Raw genomic sequence first — 19953 nt, forward strand, 5'->3', positions numbered from 1 at the left:
GGGGGGGGGATGCAGAGGTCATAATCCGAAAGTAAATTACGAGAGAGCGCGTGCGCGAAATTGGTGGTTCGCCGATGGCGGCTTATCGCTCGTCGGTCGCGATTTCAGCGGCTCTCTTCGCCGCGAACAGATTCGCGAAATTCGCGGAATTTCGCGAAGAGCGTCGCTGGATGACGCAGAACGCGCGCGATAGCTCCGCTCGGCTATAATAAAGGAGCGGATGGGGCGAAACTCTCTCAAGGCGCTCGCTACGTGACCGGGCTGTGTAACGCGACAGTTTCCGAGCAAAACTTGCTATCCAACGGTATTACGCAGCATTACAGCGCAAATACGCGAATTCGTTCGCCGCAACGGCGAAACTGCGCGCGACCGGTCGAACTTCTATTATCGAAAGCGAAACGCTTGAGCTCTCTCTCTCTCTCTCTCTCTCCCTCTTGCTCGCTTAAATATGTAGCCGGCTTATTGTTGCACTCTCTTATCGGGACTTCAATTTGCATCGGCAATGCCCGAAACTCGCGGGATCGCCGATCCGTTTCTTTCCGTTAAATTTTCATTCGCCCCCGGCGACCCGGTTCGTGCGGTTGGAAGTTGCATTAACAAAATACCATTGCACGCCGATCCGGAAGTTATCCCGGAAGACGGGCGCTTCCATTAAATCGCAAATAGTGGGTGAAGAAGATCGTACCGGCTCCCTCGGTATCGAGGTATCGATGGATTCGACGAGAGGAAGAAGATACGCGAAGTCGGCACCTCGTTTCTCAGCACGATCCGGGAGAGGCGCAAGCTCTACAGTTCTCGATCGGTGATTCAGTAATTAGCGATCGAAGTTACAGCAATAGTTCCGCCCTAGAGTCCTAGATATAAATAGAGAAACGCAATGGAGAAAGTCAATTTTGATTGGCTACCCCCGTATCAACCGATCTAGGCTCTATTTCCCGACGTAGCGACGACGGCTAGATTCCCGTGATGCGACGTCTGAAAAAATTTAAACGATTTAATTATATAGTTCCGCAGAAGAGTTCTGTGGTTCTCGGTGTGTTTTAACAAGAGCTTCGGTCTCCGAATCATTTTCAAGTAATTGTTAAATCTCACTGCACGCTGAATTAAAGTACGAGGTACGTGGGCAGTTTTAGCCTACTCTTTGGTTAGTTTTCTTCCTGATAATATGTACTTTAAATAAGTTTTTTCGACAATTCCGGCCTTCAATTATCTTTAAATATTCCTTAAACTTCTCTAGACACAGAGAGCAACGTCACACTCGCACATTCTATTTCTCTTAGTAACCACGATTATTTCGACACGATTATTTCGATAAATAGTTCCAGCTTTGACTTCAATTATCTCAACACCGGTGCGGCCAATTTTTGTTTTTAATTTCACACGTGTATAGACCTAGCATTTCGGACCTATATGCTGTTAAAATTTGAAAGGATCGTGAAGAAAAATTAATTCACGGGCGAATTATTTTGAAAAGCGTCGGAACAACATCGAAATTTCGACTCGGAAATGTGCTATCGATCCCAGCTGCAGCATTTTTGGGCGATTGGCAAAAGCGTTTCCGCGCTTAGGCGCATGTGCGATAACATGAATATTTCGGCTGATCGACACGCGAACGTTACATACCGTTAGTTCTGCCGCCGCGCATTGTTATCGGCGCTACACGCCTCGACGTGTCCGCGCGCGCGCGATTATCGAACGCGCTCTCATAATATAATACATCCGGTCGGGCCCTCCGCCGACGCGTACACGGAGCTAATTCAATTTTCGCGCACGCGCGTACGAATATTCATTGTTCGCGTGGGCAAAGAAAGGTCATTCGGCATCGCTATTGATATCCGCTGGCGAGCGTCCAAAACCGGACCGCCTAACGAACGGTTTTGTTCGCCGATAATCGCGGCCGCCCCTAAACAGTTCGCGACGCTTTATCAACGGCGCGCATTCGCATGTAACGCATGTAATATCGTGGGTTTTCGCGTGGGGTTCCGCACGGGGGCCGATAAAGAGATTGCCGAATTTCGCGGCGACGCGCGCGCCAAACTAAAGTCGTGATCGCGCCGCGCGAGATCGAACAATTTGCGCGTATTTGTCTCGCGCACTGCGATTCGGCGAATGAATCGGAGCGCGAAGCAAATATCGTTGTGCGCGTTTTCGGTGTTGAAATTACTCGAGTAAATTACCACGAAATTACCGTGCGGCCGATTCCGACGGATATCGCAGCCTCGATCGCGCCCTTTGAAATCCGCCTGCGCGATTAAACGCGAAGTCGACCCCATCGAAATTTTGTCCCGGTGTTAAACTTTTAATTCTGCGAAAAAGTGGGAAGTATTGAAATAACGATATATATTTTAGCTTTAATTCCAATGATATGATTTACTCTTAGACTTCGGCCGTGATAATGTTTAAATTAAACGCTGAACGCGTTTATCTTTCTACAGATAATAATAATAAGGTCCACATGGATCGGGCCCGACTCGTTTCGTAGTTTTTTCAACTAATTTCCCCGACTAGACACTTTTTATTCTCGCAATAAGTTAGAAAATGTTTGAAGATAAATGAAATATATCGCAGAATATATAGATTTCTGAAACATAACGCTTCACAAGCGCGTGCACGGGAGCACTAGAATAAAGATCCGAACGGACCCAATCTTGTTATTCGATGGTTAATATTAACAATATTAACATTTAAATAGCACTGTAAAATCCGTGCTTCGGCTCTTCATGGCCCGATATATTTCTTTCTTTTATTGTCAGAAACGTGCGATTTCGTTTTAAATGTCCGTTTTTACCGTCAAAATAGATTTTTTACCGTCAAAATAGATTGCTTTGAATATTCGTACGAGTGTAATAATCGAAATTTCGGGAAAACTCATGACATCGAGGCAACAATGAAATTTAATCCGTACGCGGAGCGGAAAAATATCTAATAAATAAAAAAATATTTATGCAGTAGGTATTAATAACATATTTACTTGTACTAATATATAATAGCACCGGGAAAAGATTGTTTTCAAACGAGAAAATGTGCACATTTTTTTCTCCTAAACCTGTATCTTTCCACGAAATCGACGGTTTATTTTATTAAAATAAAAGGAATTTAAATCAATATATCTCACCCGCCGAACGAGTAATTTTTATTTTTTAGATATTTTTCCCAGCGTATAATTAAAGGCTTAAGAGAGTGAAGTCGCCAAGTGTAGAGTATCGTCAGAGTAGTAGTTTGTATTAAGTTATGGGTCATCTAAGTAAGCGCAAACTATCCTTAAGAGTGTCGAGGTGGCATCAAAATTCCGACTCGGGCGAACTCGCGTACCCCGCGGGGGTGAAAGTTTGACGCGTAGGACGAGACGACGAGAGAGAGAGAGAGAGAGCCGAAGCCGTCGGTGTAATAAACGCGACAATGGTTTCTCGTGCGGCCGCGCATCCGGCAAAATGCGGAGAGCGCGCGATGACACGACGCGCGCGGTATTTATGTACGGCCGCCAGTGACGCGCTGTCAGTGCAAATTCGGAAAGCCTCTTTCGCGAGCGCGTACTCGTAGTGACGAATGTACCGTTCGGCAGCCGTGCAAATGCAGCCGATCGGAAGGGATTGCTGGCTCGTTGCACTCGTGAAGTAGAGAAAACCCGGTTGCGCGTGTTTTGCGTACGCACGAATATGTATGTATGTGTGTATATATGTGTGTATGTGTGCGTATCGATGGGTGTGTGTGTACCCCGCGACCCATTAAATCGCGTTCTGCTGTTCCGGTCGATTTTTTCTCCCCTCTCTCTCTTTATTGTTTCTATCTCGGTTTTTCCTACGGAGTTTCGCTATTTTATTAGTCGCGCGAGAACGACCTCGTTATAATAATAACGTCGTGGTCGCCGTCGCACGGCGCTCGTATTTATTCATGATAATGAGCACGAGACCGGTTGAAACGGGAACACAGCTCAATTCTCGACAGCGACGACGAATTTTCAAGTTCGTGTTATTATTATCCGGCCCGGCCGGCTATCATCTTATTGATCTCTCGATTATCACTTCACCCGCTGCCAAATTCGCCCGTGCCAGAATTTATCCCGCGGAATGAACCGTTTAGAGTGTTTGTAGCGGGCCGATAAGTCACCGCTTTGATGATCGAGGACAATAATAAGTACACTCGCTTCGCAGTTTTACCCGCCGCGACTGTGCACCGCGGAGAATCGCTTTTCCTCCTCCCCCGCCGGTTCTCCGGCATTCCGCTCGATTTATTTATTTTTCCGTCCGTCCGCGCAACACGTGCGATTGTCAGCCGCTTTGAACGGTATCCTCCAAGAGACTTCATGATTGCAACGGAATTGTTAATTTCATTGTGTTTCTCGTTCCTTTTTCCGCCCAGACTCGCCGTTATCCGAGGAGGGGAAAAAAGCTGCGTTTTCCGCCCGAGCGCTAAATTAATAAACAGCCGGGGTGTCGCGCGGATAACGAACGTGCGCGCGTGTTTCGTTGTTTCTCTCCCGGTTTCTCCCGGCACACCCCCGTAACAATCTAGTACATCGATCTGTCGCGCTTAACGAACTATTTCGCGACGCGCGGATTAACCCGCATAAAGTTCGGCGCGAAAACGCGCTTTTTCCTCTCTTTTTTTTTTTTTTTTTTGAGGCGTNCGGCGGGCCGTTTCCTCGAGCCTGCGCGGATAAAAGATAACAATTCCACCGGTGCGAATTTTCCGTCGGCTGGGGACGAGACGAAAGCTCGGTTGTAGCAGCGGAAAAATTCCCGCAAAGGGTTCCCACTCAGTCAATTACTCTCGGCTGTTTCGACAGACCCGCGTAGAAATTTCTCCGGACTTTCCCTTATGCAGCGTAGATGCCGATTAGAATACCCGAGGTTGTTCCAAAATAAGTTACTTCATCGTGACACCGACCGAGAGTCCCATTCTTCATCTCGAATATAGTACGAAGCCTCTTTTCCACGATATTGATTATCTGTGCGACTGTCATCGCTAAAATCGAGCGACAATTTTTACCCGATTGAATAACAAAGCGATTACGGACTCGTTCGGAATTGATTCAAAATCGCCCGGTTATTCCCTATAAAATACAGGAGAAAATCTAGGGAATAACCCGGAAGACCCCGATTCGGAATCGATTCCGAATAAGTCCATGATACGTGCCCCGGCTTCTATTCAGTCGCGACCGAGCCGAGTTTGTTTTTTTTTCTCTTTTTTTTTCCGGGCGCGAAACGATTCTCCCGCGGGATTTCATTTTTGCCGCTCGCGATCTGTTTACTTTGCGGCGGCCGCATGGAAAATTTCGGAAACGCCTCGTCCGCGATATCCGCCGCACGTAACAGCGGCCGACGCGTGTGCCAAGATGTGATGCAGTCTCTCTTGGCACACCGCGTCGCATTAGTTACTGGGATTTTCCGTGAGCCGTGGAATCGTCGCGCTTTCTTACGGCCTCTCGCTGCTTTATGCACTTGTCTGCGCGCGGCGAACCGCGATTATTCATTCTCTCTCTCTCTCTCTCGTCTCTCGCTCCTCAGCCGGCCGAATCGATCTCGCGAGCGCCTCCCCCCTCCCCTTGCCCGTTTTCGCAACTCCCGCATCGCGATGTGTGAATTTCTTCCTCGCAGCGGTGTAATTCGCGTTGAACAAACTCGCGTTGGGCGGATCAGAAAATTATTTTTTGCGTCCGCTGTAAAGGACGGGCCTCTTTTTTTTTCCCCTTTTCTTTTTTCGTCTGTGCGTGCAACGCGTTTTTGCGTTGATTGTTGCAGCCGTGTGTAAACTGGCGCGCGGTCCGACCGAAAATTTGCAGCGCGCGGATGGCTTAACGATGGCCGTCTGCTTTAGAGTCGCGCCGCCGCTTTTCCACGGGTCTTTCTGTGTGGGCGCGTGCTTGGGTTTTCACAGCGGGCAACAATTTATCCCGCGTAACGCGAGCGTATGTGTATCGTGTGTTTTTCGTGGAATTTCTGTAACGAGAAAAGATAAATGCGCACTTTGCTGGAAAGGACGTTGCTCCATTGAAAATTCAAGCCGCTGAAAGTACAATTATGAGGTAATGGCGGTAACAGTCGAATCGATGACTTCCTGTATTTAAGAGGAGAGCGTTTCGCGCCTCGGAACGTTGGTCCCGCTCTCGAGCGGGAGCGGTTGAAAATATTTTTCACCTTCGACTCCAAGCTCCCACGTAAGAGAAATCGACGACGTTGGGTGCTCACGGAAATATTTATTACCATAATCCTTCCCCCTGCGGATGAAAGAGGTGAGAGAGAATCGTTTCGACAATGCGGGAGCGAGAGAGGTCGAATCTCGCGTAAATTTTAACGAATGCGCGAGAAAGCAGACGCTCGGGGTTCCCGAAGGAACGTGCTCGTCTTATGTATAATCGGTCGATAAACGTTCTGTGTAGAGTATTTTTTGAGATTTCACTGGGATGCAATTCGATTTCCAAAAATAATTATGGGTTTCAGCTGGGAAAGCTACACTGATTCTGCACTGAAAACAAGTGCTATCTTTCAAGTAATATAATTTACTTGATCAAAGCAAATTGCTTACTCCAATACTCCTTGGCAAATATTTACTAGAAGTAGAAATATAATTGGCTGTATACAACATGATATTTCCTTCGTTTCCTTATAGGTAGACATTTACTTATGTATATTAAAGCAACTGCAACGAATATTAAATTAAATTTATAATATTAAGAATATCCAATCAAGGTATCACTGCGTTCAAATAAATACTTACTATAAACTATTAAAATATATTTAAATTGATAAAAATATTACTTGATTTAAAAAGGCTGAAAAACAGGTAATTATGTTTACTTGATTCTAGCAATTTTTTCCGCGTGGTTAGAAGTAAAATGTTTCAAGCATACAGACATAAGTGGAAAACACAAACAGATTCTATTTTCCAACGCTCCACTCTCAACGTTTTCCGAAAGATCGTTTCTGGTTTCTATTTCACACCGCGATTGAATAAAAATATATACGAAATACTTGAAATAGGAAAGACCGAGGCTGGTTAGTACATTTTTTCTAACATTTTCTTGCGAGGAACTTGTAAATGGAATATATATCGCCACAAAATTTTCCAATAGACATATGTTTACACTACACAAAAAGTTTTTTTAATTAAACGGTACAATTTTCCTCGCACCAATAAAAAATATTAGACGACGATATTTGTAACAGCCAACCAGCATTACATATGGGGTTTTTGCAATAATACCATTCTGGGACAACTTTGGGCATTTTCATCGGAATCTGTGTTGTGTGTGCGGAAAAATCTGGGAAAATATTCACGCGAGGCAAAACAAGACTGCGAATGCAGTCATCGGTAAATTGATCTAACCGACAATTAATTTAAACGAATCAAATTTAGCGCCGCGCGGCTCGAGTATTGAATAGCCTCCGACGCGCGTACACTCCATCGATTTCGCGATAACGCGTTTACCTCGGCGTAATTTCGCGCGGCGCTCAGCGTTTCTCGCACTGCCGGCTCAAAAGGACGCGCGATAAAAATTCACGAGAACATCCGTCCGGTTCCATTTCGCCCGGATCCTTCGGAAAATCCACCCAAGATCACGCCGGGGAAATTTACGAGGGGCCCGACGTCATTCACGCCCTGCGAAAACGCTATATTTCGACGGTACAAGGGCCGACAGGTTGGTCGACAAAGGACGTCGGGATTAATCGCGGGACGTGGAAAGGCGGCTGACAGCAATGGTCGGCGTCAAAGCGTTTATGGGAGGAGAAGGGGATTCTTTCCGCGCCGGAGGGCGACTGAGACGGGCGCAGGCGAGCAAAGCGGTAACGGTGTCACTGCGGGGCAAAGGAAAGAGAGAAAAAAAGAAGAAGAGCGAGAGAAGACCGCGCGACAATAGCGCAAGACAAAGGATCCGCTGAGGTGGATTCCCGACGTGTCGTTTTCTCGAGTCCGTTTTTCGGCCCTTGAGCTCGGCACGCTTCCTCGCGGATCCGCCGGTCGGGGGAATAAGGAGCGATAGAGACGGAGGAGGTGGCGACGGCGTTAATTCACCTCGGCGATGCCTCGAGGAGGGGCGAAACGTGGTTCTCGCGCGTATTTTCGCGCGGTCCAAGCCAAGTAAGAAATTATTACTGGCGTGGTACTGATTAAGTGCCGATTTTTAGCGAACAGTAGGCGAGATGAGGCAGAGTTCGGGCAACTTCGACATTTTGTCTTCTGTAGCTTTTGTTTAGCAAAGTTTCGCAACGACAAAAATTTAGACTGATCTGTTATTCCATTGAGGAAGTTCGTACCAAGTTTGAATGGACTATCTTAATCATACACGTTATGTAGAGACACATTGGTTGTGTTTCAGTCAAAAGTATACTACCAATTATTGGGAACTAGAAGAAACTATTAGTACTGCGAACTATTAGGAAGAAAATAACACTGTTCCAAATCTACCCCGGTACCAAATCTCCCTCGTCGCTCCTACTGGACGCCAGTATCAATTTGATACCGATGGAATACTGGGAATGATAACAATGCGCCAAGACTCGAAAAACAACACTGCAACTATACCGATTCCCAACATTGCGGGAATACCAAAAATGATCGATTCCCAATACTGGGACGGTACCGATTCCCTGTAATAATTATTTTTACTATGTAACTGTTAACGTCACAATTACAGTACGGAAGGAAGAATCGGAATTATGGTCGAGGTGTTTGTTTATACCTGCAGATGTCCACTTTTAATGTTACATGAGACGTAAAACGCCGGAGCGGGGCAGATTCGGCTGGGGACAAACTCGAGTCTTTTACTCACCAAGCAAACCGTTAGGCTCCACATTAGTCTCTCGCTTTCTTATTTAAGGTATTGGCCGGCTCACGGTGAATCTAAAACGCGCATGTGGACGCTCTTACGCGTCGATTCACAGCCGATGCGGGATTAATTGTTTCGTCGCATGTCCGGTCGCGTCGTGGAAGGTCGCGGTCGTTCGATCTCGCTTCCGATGAGAATCAAGCGCGAAATGAATGGGAGTTTCTTAATTCTCCGTCGCTCACAGAGGAGATAAAGCGAGCGTTCTCGTTCTGTGCCGGGAAATCTGCGGTGCAGGAAAAATGTGCTCGCTCAAGATAGAACGGATTTATTGGATGGCCCGCTTGAGAAGCAGCTTGCGCCGGACGGACAATCACCTATAGTCACCGTGATACGCCGCTGGAAAATAGCTTTTCGCGGGAGAGCATCGCGCTGGAAATTTTCACGGAGGGAATCTGCCGCGCGTAATCGACGTCGACGCAGCCTGGCACACACCGCCCGAATATAATCACAATAAAACGGGATTGCGCGAAAGATTGCGGTATATATAAACTGTCATCTAATTCTACAGATTTAACCCACCGATGGCAACGTAAATTTTCACATATATTCCCGCCCTTTGCGCCTTTATATATCCGAAATTGTCAGCGTATCCGTCAAGCAGTGCGGAACCTCCGCATCGAGAATCATCGAATACTTCGTGCTCCAACGGGATTTCCGACGAAGAAACTAGAAACGCGACGATTTCAATCTCTGCGGCGAGCTATCCTCCGATGAATGTTAACGTGGCGTCAAAGCGAGCCGGTTATTGATCGACGTGAAATCAAATCAGCCCGCGTTGAGTGCACCTCGAGGAGATTACAAACAGCGCGCGATCCCCATCGACCGACGATGCGGCTCGTTAATCTACTTTATTGTCCGCGCCCAACGTCTGACGTATTCTTCGGGAAAATCTGACGTTGCACGCGCCGGGGCGCGTACGCGTCCGCGCGAACCGGGTTATACGCGGGCGCTCGCGGGGAAAATTTAATATCCCGAAATTACATCCGTTCGACCGTGCGTTATATCGGGGGCCGTAAATCGCGCCCGGCGGAGGGCTTAATACGCCGCATAAATATCGGTCTAATAAATTTAATGAGCCCCTCGTACATACTAGTCTCCGTGCTCGCGCACGTTACAGAAGGAGAGAAAGAGAGAGAGAGAGAAAGAGGTGCGCTGTCGCTGCGAGAAGAGCACAGCCCTCCCTCGATTAATCCTTCGAGATTCTTCCGAAACTTCGCGAGTTAGATGGCAACGGTGTCGCCGATATCGGACTGTTTAAATCATCGAGCGGACGATAATAAGTCCGCACACGGGAAGAGCAATAGTGATAATCACTTTTCACTATGAGAGACTCGGGCGGCGCGAATAGTTAAGTTGCCCCGAAGTTTCGACTCGTGATCAAAACGCGACTGCGAGTTTCTTTTATTTTTCTTCTTCTTCTTCTTTTTTTACTTTCTTTTTTTATACGCGTATAAAGTTTGGCTCGCGCGAGCGCGGCCGCGTTCCGCCATTCCGCTGCCGCTCGTGGAAACTGTTGCTTCGCCTCGGTAACTTGGCGCCGGCACTACCCTTTTTTCCAACTCACGGGAGCGCGAGGGGAGGAACTTGGAAATTCCCCTTCGCGAACGGCGAAGCTGGACGGCGGTAAAAGTGATTCCCGCGGAAAGCGTTCCCGGGAAAACCGTCGCGAGCTTTCCTTCGCGCTCGCTCGTGGATATACCATCCGTCGTCGAATGTCATCTCCGAGGTGATCGGCGTGAAGAATTTCCGCGATCTCGAGACACGGATCTCGTTGAGAGGGGGAATTAACGGCGCGTGTGGAAAGTGAATTCGTCGTCCGTTCTCAACAACAAGTTTGCTCACATCGCCGACCGGTACGTAATAAGATAACGATTTAATGGCGCGTGCCCGGCCGGTTCGACGGGAACTGGTTTCGTAGTCAGCAATCTTTATCATTAATTGCTTCATCCTCCGCATGGTCGGTGTGTTAAGATCTTGGCAATCGGGAGGCGAAATTCTATTCCTCGGAATCGAGAGCGAGCGGAATCTCGCGCCCGCCGACTTGGCTCCTTCACTCACACCGTCTGCATGCAGTTACGTATATTCACATACCGGGCGTACGTGTACACACACACACACACACAAAGACAGGCGCGTACGTACAGCGACCGAGTAAATTGGGCACATTTCGCGATGGTCGTTACCTCGAGCATAATGAACGGAGTAAAACGGAGCCGCTCTGAAGAGGGCTGTTAAGGGTTCAAGCCGGTAACCAAAGCTCGCCTTTACGGAGCACCTAAGTGTCCCTACCGACGGCGGACGTTGTAATTCGCCGGGCAAAAAGCTCCGTTAATTTAAGGCGGTTACGACGGCGGATTCGCGATTGGGCGAACGATCTGCGAATGAAACACCGACGATTCGTCGTCGACGCCGAGTTCAAAACTCACACTTTAAAAAATGAACACACTGTAAGATTGTTAAGGGGAAGCACTTACCGCTTTGATTTTCACTAGAAAATAGCTCGACGAAAACTTCAGCAGGAAGAAAAGGCAACGTTAATGATAACCAAGCGCACTTGCGAACAGAAACTGCCACGTTAGGTGCAACTACATTGTATATACAACTACGTTGTACGAGTATATACTACAAATATAAAATATATAATTTTATATACTTATATATGTAAAATTATACTTTGAATTTATAGTATAGCAGACAAAGTTCAGTGTTTTACAACCGAGCGTGGGTATGTCGGTTTACCATACCTATATCGGTTTTAACGCTTTTCTTTTATCATTTCTTGCGCTGTGAATACTTTTCTTTTTATAGATAGTGCGCTTTTCTCATTCATTTATGAACAGCCTTCGGTTATTCCTGTCGCGATCGTCAAGGAGTCAATTTAATTACCAATATCGTGACGCGAATTTCGTCGGGAACGGTTTAACCGCGCCGCGATCATCCCACGACGGGCGACGCTGTAAGCGCACGATAAAACACGGTATTAAATTAACCGAGCGAAGTGAATGGTCCGTGATTGGTCCCGTCGTACTTCACGAATGAAGTGCCGATGGACCGTTATCGTCAGCTCCGGAAAATAGGATTAGAGAAATGAAACGCGCAGCTGCCACGTTTTCATACTTTTTGCCAAATCGCCAGCCTTTTTCGAAATATTGGATTGCGATAAAGTCGATTTCTCGTTGGTTTATCGTCAAACTGGATTAACACCTCCTTATAAGTAGTTTTCTTTCAATTCTACGCGAAATATCGATCGTCCTCGATTTGTCCGACGTATTTCCATCCAACATTTTTATTTGTCCATCAAGTAAAAATGATAAAAAAACAAACACAAGAAAACAAAGGCACTGACTATTATGCGCAATTCTTTATTCATTCGTGTTTGTTTGTTAATAGCTCGTTTTTGCCTGGTGGACCACAAATGTGTCAATTTCACAGACTTTATTGTATAGGCTATTGTTCTTTGATACTACAATGGTTTTTAAGTAAATAACCATTTGTAGTATCAGAGAACAATAGTCTATATAGTGAGGTCTATGAAATGGGCACGAAAACGAAACCATTGTACCATTTTCTCCATGTTGTGGTTTACAGGGCTTATTTCAGAATTATTTAATATTCAATTATCTCGATATTCCACTTGCGCTTAATCTTTATTCTCAATTTCAATAAGCGGCCCATTAATTTCGCGTCTTGAATTATCGCCGATAGAATATGTGCGACAAGCGAATAAAAAATAATTGATGTAAGTAAATAACGTGATTCGCGGGTAAATAAAACAAACTTTTTCTTTGTACAATCTGTTTATTGTTATTCATTGAATTTGAAGATTTCGACTCGGTATTACACGAAGAGAGGAAAAGCGGGATTTCGCGACGACGAAGGAAAGGAGCCTCGCGAAATTGATTTCAACGATACTGCGCGTGATTCGGTTTAAAGACGCTTAATACGCGTTAAGTACATACTAGTTTCCCTTAATAGTCTTTTGTGTTATTCAAGAAAATTGCGATGCATCGGGCATGCGATAAAGGCGAGCCAGGACGAATCACGCAGCGGAGCTTATGGCGTGTTTCTTAATTAAAGTTCAACTCGCCGCTTCTAGTCCGACCATGGAAGTCTGCTTCGAGCTGCAAGCTCCCGGTATGCGGGAAGCCTCGCGCTCTCGCGTATCGGCTTCTTCTAATAGAACTCCGATACGAAGATGCGTCATGGCAGCAACCTTCGGAGATTTAAGGGGATGCCATACTTGAAAACTTCGCCGGCAAAATATTGACTTCTTTCTGCAAAGTTTACATCGTACTGCTTGCACAGAATTATAAACGCTCTTGCACAGTGAAAGTACGCGCCAAAATGAATTGGAGCGTTGCTCAATATGTTACGAAATTGGATGAAAAATTGCAAAGCCGACATTTCCCAGCTGTTTAGCGTAAATATTTATCTGGTATAGAAACCGTGCGGCTTGCACATACTGAATGTGTGCATTTAGGAAAACTTCAAAGAACTTTTTTTATACTTTCTCAATTAAATTTAAAGTTTTAAAAAGTTGAAACATTTTCATATATCTTGGTTAGATTTTCCATTAAGTATAGTGAGACAGAGGAGCGCATTATTCATCGCATTCCGATTTATATCGCGATTACATTTATATCTAATGTATTAGGTAGGGGGAAAGTTCTTAGTATTTTTCGGTAAAATGTTCAATACAAACACACATCTAAAAATTTTCACTTTAACCGACATCTAATTTTTAATGTTCATTGTAATTAAAAAATACTGAGTCTTCTAGATATATTTATAATTATACAAATATATAAATTTAAAATAGTTTTATTTTATATTATAAATAATAATTTTATATTATAAAAGTATACCTTTGAGAAAGAGATATATTTTATCCTCTAAAATTCAATATTGTCATAGTTAATTAATAACACATATTTTTATTAGAAACAATGAAAAAGTATAATGAAATATTAAATCCTTACGCGTAAGTTACGTTTTAAATACGTAATTTAATACATACAAGTATAAAATGTATATATTAATTACGTAAAATAACGCAGATAAAATGTATATCAAAATAATACGCGTAAAAATACGTAAAAAGTGGCTATACAATTTTGTATAGTTGGATTTACAATGATCGTGTCAGTGTTTATGTGATATAATATTTTGAAGATCGTTTCTACGTTACCGATACTTGTTAAGTTCATCATCAATTTTAGTAACCTTTTAAAGGGATAACCGAGATATACAAACATTTTTTTCCGTAAACTTTTTCCCGTATCTGTCTAAGCTTTTAAATTGAATTGAAAAAGTATACAGGAAGAAAATATAAGAATCATATTTCCACTTCTAGTAAATATTTTTCAAGGAGTATTGGAGCAATCATTTTCTTGGATCAAGTAAATATTACTTGAACGGTAGCACTTGCTCCTTTCAGTGTACAAAAATGTTCCATGAAACTTTCTTGGTTGGAGCGTGGATACATTCGATATGTGCGATCTGTAGAATTTCTGCATCAGGTAAATATTTACGCCAACTGACCGCTAGAAACATCAGTTTCGAAAATTTTACTTTTTTCACATATTGAACAATGTTGTCTAATTTGTTTCCGCGCGAATTTTCGTTGCGTGCAAAAATACTTATAATTCTGTCCAGCCATATGACGTAAACTTTGCAGAAAAAGTAAGTAATTAAGTATTTCGCCGATAAAATGTTCAAGTAAGGTGTTCGTATAACAGCTTCAGGATAGCCGCCCCATTATTTTACGCGTACAGCTCTCGTGCGAAATCGCGCGTGCAAATTCGCCTGTTCCAAGCTTTCTTACGAGAAACTCCGGAGGGGGAATTCGACGTGTGTACTTTAAGCGCGTCCCTCTTGTTCGGACCCTTTCGGATTTATGGCGATGGAAAGTTTCGGGAAACTGGGACAAATTCCAGCTTCGCCAAGACGACGCGCGCACACATTCGCCCTGGAAGAAGCGCGCGAACGCTGAGCAACCGAATTTCAGACCGGAGAATCTTTCCCAGTAAATCAAATTTTCAGCTCGAGCTTCCCCGAAAACCACCCCCCTCACTTCCGGCCGATCCGCGATCGTTTGAGACGACGGAGGGCCGAGATCGATCTCTTCCCCCTCTCGACGGGGAGGGCCGCGCGTCATAAAAGAAGAAACTTTCGGACGCATCCCTTCCCCGAGTATCTCCCGTGTTTTAAACGGTAATCCCTTCGGCACTGCACTTTGTTCGCGGAATATTCCACCGCCACCTCCTCTCTCTTCCTCTTCCTTTCTCGCAGCGGCCGCCGCAGCATCACCGGTATTCGCATCATCCCCTCGGAACTTTCAGGCCGATGGATCCGCTGCGAGGGTGAACGACTAACTCGTCCACGTACTGGCGCAATTTCGAACCGAAACTTTCCCACCCCCATCCGCAATCCCCCCCCGTCTCTCTCTCTCTCTTTCTCTCGCTGCCGTCGGCACGACCACGAAATCAGCGCGCTCGCGTATCCGCAGTACGGCGTAGTAAAGAGTAGTTTCCGCGTCTCGCATACGCGAGCAATCGTCGGACGACCGGGGAAGTGGCTGTTGGGCGCGAGCGAGAAGTGCATCGTCGTCGTCGGCGACTCGGTCGACAAAGAAAATGGAAATAGGTTGGGGCTTTTTGCGGCGCGTCTCTAATACCGCCGAGTAACATAATCATTGAAGACGACTGCTCCGACGGTCGAGACGACCCTTCTCTCCACTCCCCGTCACCCCTGTTCCTCCCGATCCTGCCGGGCCGGGTACACCGCGGGAGGATCTTACCCGGTTTCTCTTTCGAGAATCGCGCGCATTTACGTTGCCTTCATCATATTACGGCGGTAGCAAGCGTTCACCGCGACGGTAGTTTCAGATTGTTTCCGCCCCCGCGAGCGCCCGAACTCTTTCCGCCTTTTGCCGCGCGAGTTCGCCGAGCGGGGATTGTCGTGGCTGGTAATACGCGCGTTGAGGACGCGCTCTTAATTTGTTGCAGCCGAAATTTCCCATTCTCGGATAGTTGCCGGCTAGAGTCCTAGGTATAAATGCAAAGAAGCGTTTTTGGAGTAAGTCTTTGAAAGTCGCCGTTTTATTTGCACGATAACTGGGAGCAAGCAGGCTTCGAAGTCACATGCTTTTTCGAGCGAGCGGTAAGTAAGGAACACTGGTCACTAATTAGGACACCTTCACCTTATATCTAGTCCTGATGTAAGTAATGACTAAAATTCGACGACAAAAATATGATAACTCACCGGCACATCGCATGCTTTTATTCTCGTGCGATTTGCCGATAGCCGATCAAATCGATAACGCTTCTCTATTTATATTTAAGACTCGGTTCGCACGGCTCATCTCGATTCGCTCATCTCGACTCGAATGAATGTTTGACGCAGACGAGGATACGTCGCGTAAGTGCCGTATCGTCACGAGAGGTGCTCTTTATTTGCCGACTGTTGAGTGACACGTGCAGTCACTTAGAAGATCCCAAGTGACAGTCGCACCTTACGTAATAAGGCAGACAACGTTTCGCCGATATCGCGTTAGCAATGTTAACGGAATTAACGGCGATATCGACAATGTGTCACTTTCCTGCATTGCATTACGGTTTATAGCGCAGGCATACGTCATCGGGTCTACGATACGGGCCGAGCTAAGGTTTACATCATTGATTAAACATCACATCACCGGAGGCACTACATTGCGATTATCGTTCATTATTAGATTGTCGCCGATTCGGCTGATTTGATTTACGCGAGATACACCGAAATAGTACGACACTCGTTTCGGTCGCGTTGCTTCGCGGGACGTATTTCGAGACAGAAGAGTAACACCGTTACTCCTCGCGAAAAGGAGGATGCGCGGGTAGAAGCGACTCTTTCTTTCGTCGGAAACATGAGCCGCGTCTATTCATTCTACTCGTCGTGCTTTGTTTCGCCATTTTCCCCTGCCATTGTAGCGCGCACATTTGTCGGAGCTTCATGCGATTATTTCCGCATAGAAAATTTCTGAAGATCTAATTGGGATCCAGTAGTGTATTTTAAAATAATGATGGATCCCATTCGGGAGATCCACGCAGGCTCCGGTTAGAAGTATAACGTTTCGGACACGCGATTTTAAATGGGAAACGTGAATAGATCCCATTTAGTCATCCCAGCATTTCCCCGAAAATTGATTTCATTTTCCGTTTTACATTACCCCGTTAACGGGACAAGCTTGACACGCTTGACATCCTCCAAGATAAAACTGATTTCTTCTATAAATTTGCTTTTCAACTTTTCAGAATATATATATATTTTTTTTGCCGAAAGATTTCGAATTATGTGCTAAAGATTATGCTAAAATTATAAATTACAAAGATGATAAAAATATTTATATTTTATAATCATAAAATTACAAATTACAAGTTATAAAAATTTTACCGAAGATATATACAGCACAAAATGCTGCATAGAAAAAAATAAAAACAGTAGAATGTGAAAAGTATGCCAAATATATACAACTCCGGTCTTCCTTATAATTCGTACTTTCGGAGTATCGCGAATCATCCGAAATAGCATTAAGCTCGATACTCGTTTCAATTTCGACTTATAGGAAAGAGTGTTGTGTTTGAAAACGTATCGCCGTAATAAGATTTTTCAAATTCTCTCCGAAATCCCATGCATTTCAATCGGATCGTCGTTGCGGTTCCAGTCTCGAGCGGGGGTGTTCATTTCAATTGTTGATAATGCATTTGTATGCTGAAATTATTTTTTCTACGAGACACCTCGGGTTTCTTGAAATTTCCGTCTCGATTTCCGTCTCATTTGCAAATTGCTCCCGTTCTTTTATCTCCCGTCTTTTCCTCCGTTCGTTGTTTTAACCTTTGATATATTAAAGAGCAGTCGGTGGAAAATCGCCCTTTCCACGGCGAAATCGCCAGCTGATATCGGGATGTCCATACTTGCTGAAACATAACGAATAGTAGTACGTTAAAGCGATCTCCTCTTTTCCCTCCTCGCCCCTCCCCCCCCCAACCTCTCACACTCTATTTCTTTGCCTGTCTCTCCCTTTGAATTCTATCAGGGAAGCTCTCGGCAGATCTTCGCGAATAAGAAAATGTTATTTCGCGTCTCATTCTGTTTTCCCTCCCGATAGGAAGATATGACAAGCGGTTCTCGCGCAATCCTCGCTTCCCGTTTTCCCGCTTACTTCATCACTTCTCACGTTCATCCGAAGACGGTAGATTTGGCGTGTTCCAACGGCGCCCGTGTTCCGTAACGATGAGTCGGAAAAACGCGTTACCGACTCTCTCTTCGTGGGAATAAAAATCTCTCGAACAATTGCCTCGTCTGATATGAGAGCTCGACGATTTACTTCCCAAAAAGGACACGCCTTCCTTCCTGCGGAGGATACACCGCGGTGTTTCATCCGTTCTCTAGAAGTGCACCACCAGACATACTCGGGGCGATATTTCATCGTGTCTCTTTATTCCGCGATTATAAAAAAAAGCACACGCTCGCGCAGTCCAATTGGCGTATTCTCTTTTTCTTTTTCTCGAGCGCACACCACAGCAATCCTGCCGAATCTACATGCGATACGCGCGTATGCGTCTACTACGTGTTATCTTAGCCGCGTTGTTGCGTTTCGAGCTGCGTCTTTTCACGCGGAGTCTTTACCATGTCGCAAGAGAACTTGGTTCTCTCTCTCTCTCTCTCTCTCTCGGGTCTCGGATAACTTATCGTTAATTGAATCGGGACGGGCAAGTTGAGCGGAATCCCATGCGGGCGCATGTGAGCGACCACTGGAACGGCAAGTGGAAAATGCCTTTCGCGCGAGAAAGCGCATGCGGTGGTCGCGCGCGCACGGCGCGCACGTTGCAGCACGACAAAAAGAACGGAAGTAGGTTAAAATTGCTCTCCTTGCCTTTATCCTCTTCTCCTCCGGCCCTCGCCTTCCACGGGGGAGGGTATTACGCGAAATGGACAAGGCGGATTAGGAGAGGAACCAAATTTCCCCTGCGTTTTCCGTTTTACCGCGGGCCCAGGTCATATCTCGGCCGGCGTGTCATCGACCACGCGGCCGCTCCTCGAGATGCGAAATTGCGGAAGTTACAATTTAATTGTAAATTTATAAACTGAATTTGTGAACCGAGGGGCCTGCCAGGGAAAGCGTTGTTGTTACTCTCGTGTCGCAGCCGTGAACGTCGACGACGAGAGCTCTGTGTCTCACGTCAAACGGACGCAGCGGACGATCGAAGCGATCGTCATTTCTTCAAGCATCTAGTCCGTAAACCTCGGCAATCTTTTCGAATTTTAACAACATATTAAGCGAAACGTAATCCATGCGTAAGACTGTTTAACTTTGACGGCCGTTCAAACAATGCAAATGTTATCCTAAGTGTTTAAATGTGTTAACACGTTTTGTTGACCGTCTAGTTATCGAAAAATTGATAAAACACACAATTTCTGATAATGCTTGTATAAGTATGTGACAACTTATGAAAATTTGGCAATATTGTAGGCGCAGTATTTCCTTTCGTGTCTTCTGATTAGATATCTCTAAAGATAGAATGGTTAATAACTTTAAGGATCTATATTCATTATATAAAAATCCGACGTCATAACCATTTCTTTATTCTAGTAAAAATACAACAGCATGCGTCTATATCGATACACACGATATATTTGCAAACATATTGCAAAATTACATATTATCGTATTTGGGAACATTTAGCACAGATTAGTCGAACTTCTTCGTATTGTATTAGCTTATATTTTTCTAACACTCAGGGAAGAAGGAAAACAAAATCTCGAATTCTCTCGCCGTTGCGCGAAATAATAAGCAGAAATACACTTCCGCTAATCCCTCAAGTGCGTTCCGCACGGGATATTCAATACACGAACTGTTGCTACCGAGTGCAGTCACGCGAACACGACTAAGCCTGCCGCCGTCACATGTCTAACTTCCGTCCCGGAATTAGTTCGATAAATCCAGTGGAATTTCCGGCTCGCGTCACACATTCGAAGCTGCGCATCCGTTGCGACACACATACGTCTTACGAAGTGCGACAGCGGCGCCGGGAAATTACCTGCTCGCGATTATGACGTGAAAACAAACGAATGTATGTACGGGACGT

At 45.3% G+C, this 19953-nt stretch overlaps 1 protein-coding gene and 1 long non-coding RNA gene across 4 annotated transcripts in view; one reads left to right on the plus strand and one right to left on the minus strand.

Moving 5' to 3' along the window:
* Window positions 1–19953, plus strand: part of LOC106747032 (E3 ubiquitin-protein ligase MYLIP) — a 228297-nt gene that overhangs the window by 104158 nt on the left and 104186 nt on the right. The window contains exon 1 of one of the 3 annotated variants that reach the window (XM_014624270.1): window positions 3481–3658. The exons of 1 other annotated variant lie outside the window; for it this stretch is intronic. The gene's annotated coding sequence lies outside the window, so the exon portion shown is untranslated. Of the gene's footprint in view, window positions 1–3480; window positions 3659–10442; window positions 10681–19953 lie in introns of those variants that run through there. One more of the 3 variants, XM_014624271.1, reaches the window with a different exon arrangement.
* LOC106747034 overlaps window positions 17264–19953 on the minus strand; it is a 108722-nt gene continuing 106032 nt past the window's right edge. The window contains exon 3 of the long non-coding RNA XR_001374633.1: window positions 17264–17781. This is a non-coding gene — a long non-coding RNA (uncharacterized LOC106747034). The remainder of the gene's footprint in view (window positions 17782–19953) is intronic.

Source organism: Dinoponera quadriceps, unplaced genomic scaffold (genome assembly GCF_001313825.1).
Source record: "Dinoponera quadriceps isolate SergipeBrazil2010 unplaced genomic scaffold, ASM131382v1 scaffold2099, whole genome shotgun sequence".
In the NCBI taxonomy this organism is placed as follows: Eukaryota; Metazoa; Arthropoda; class Insecta; order Hymenoptera; family Formicidae; genus Dinoponera; species Dinoponera quadriceps.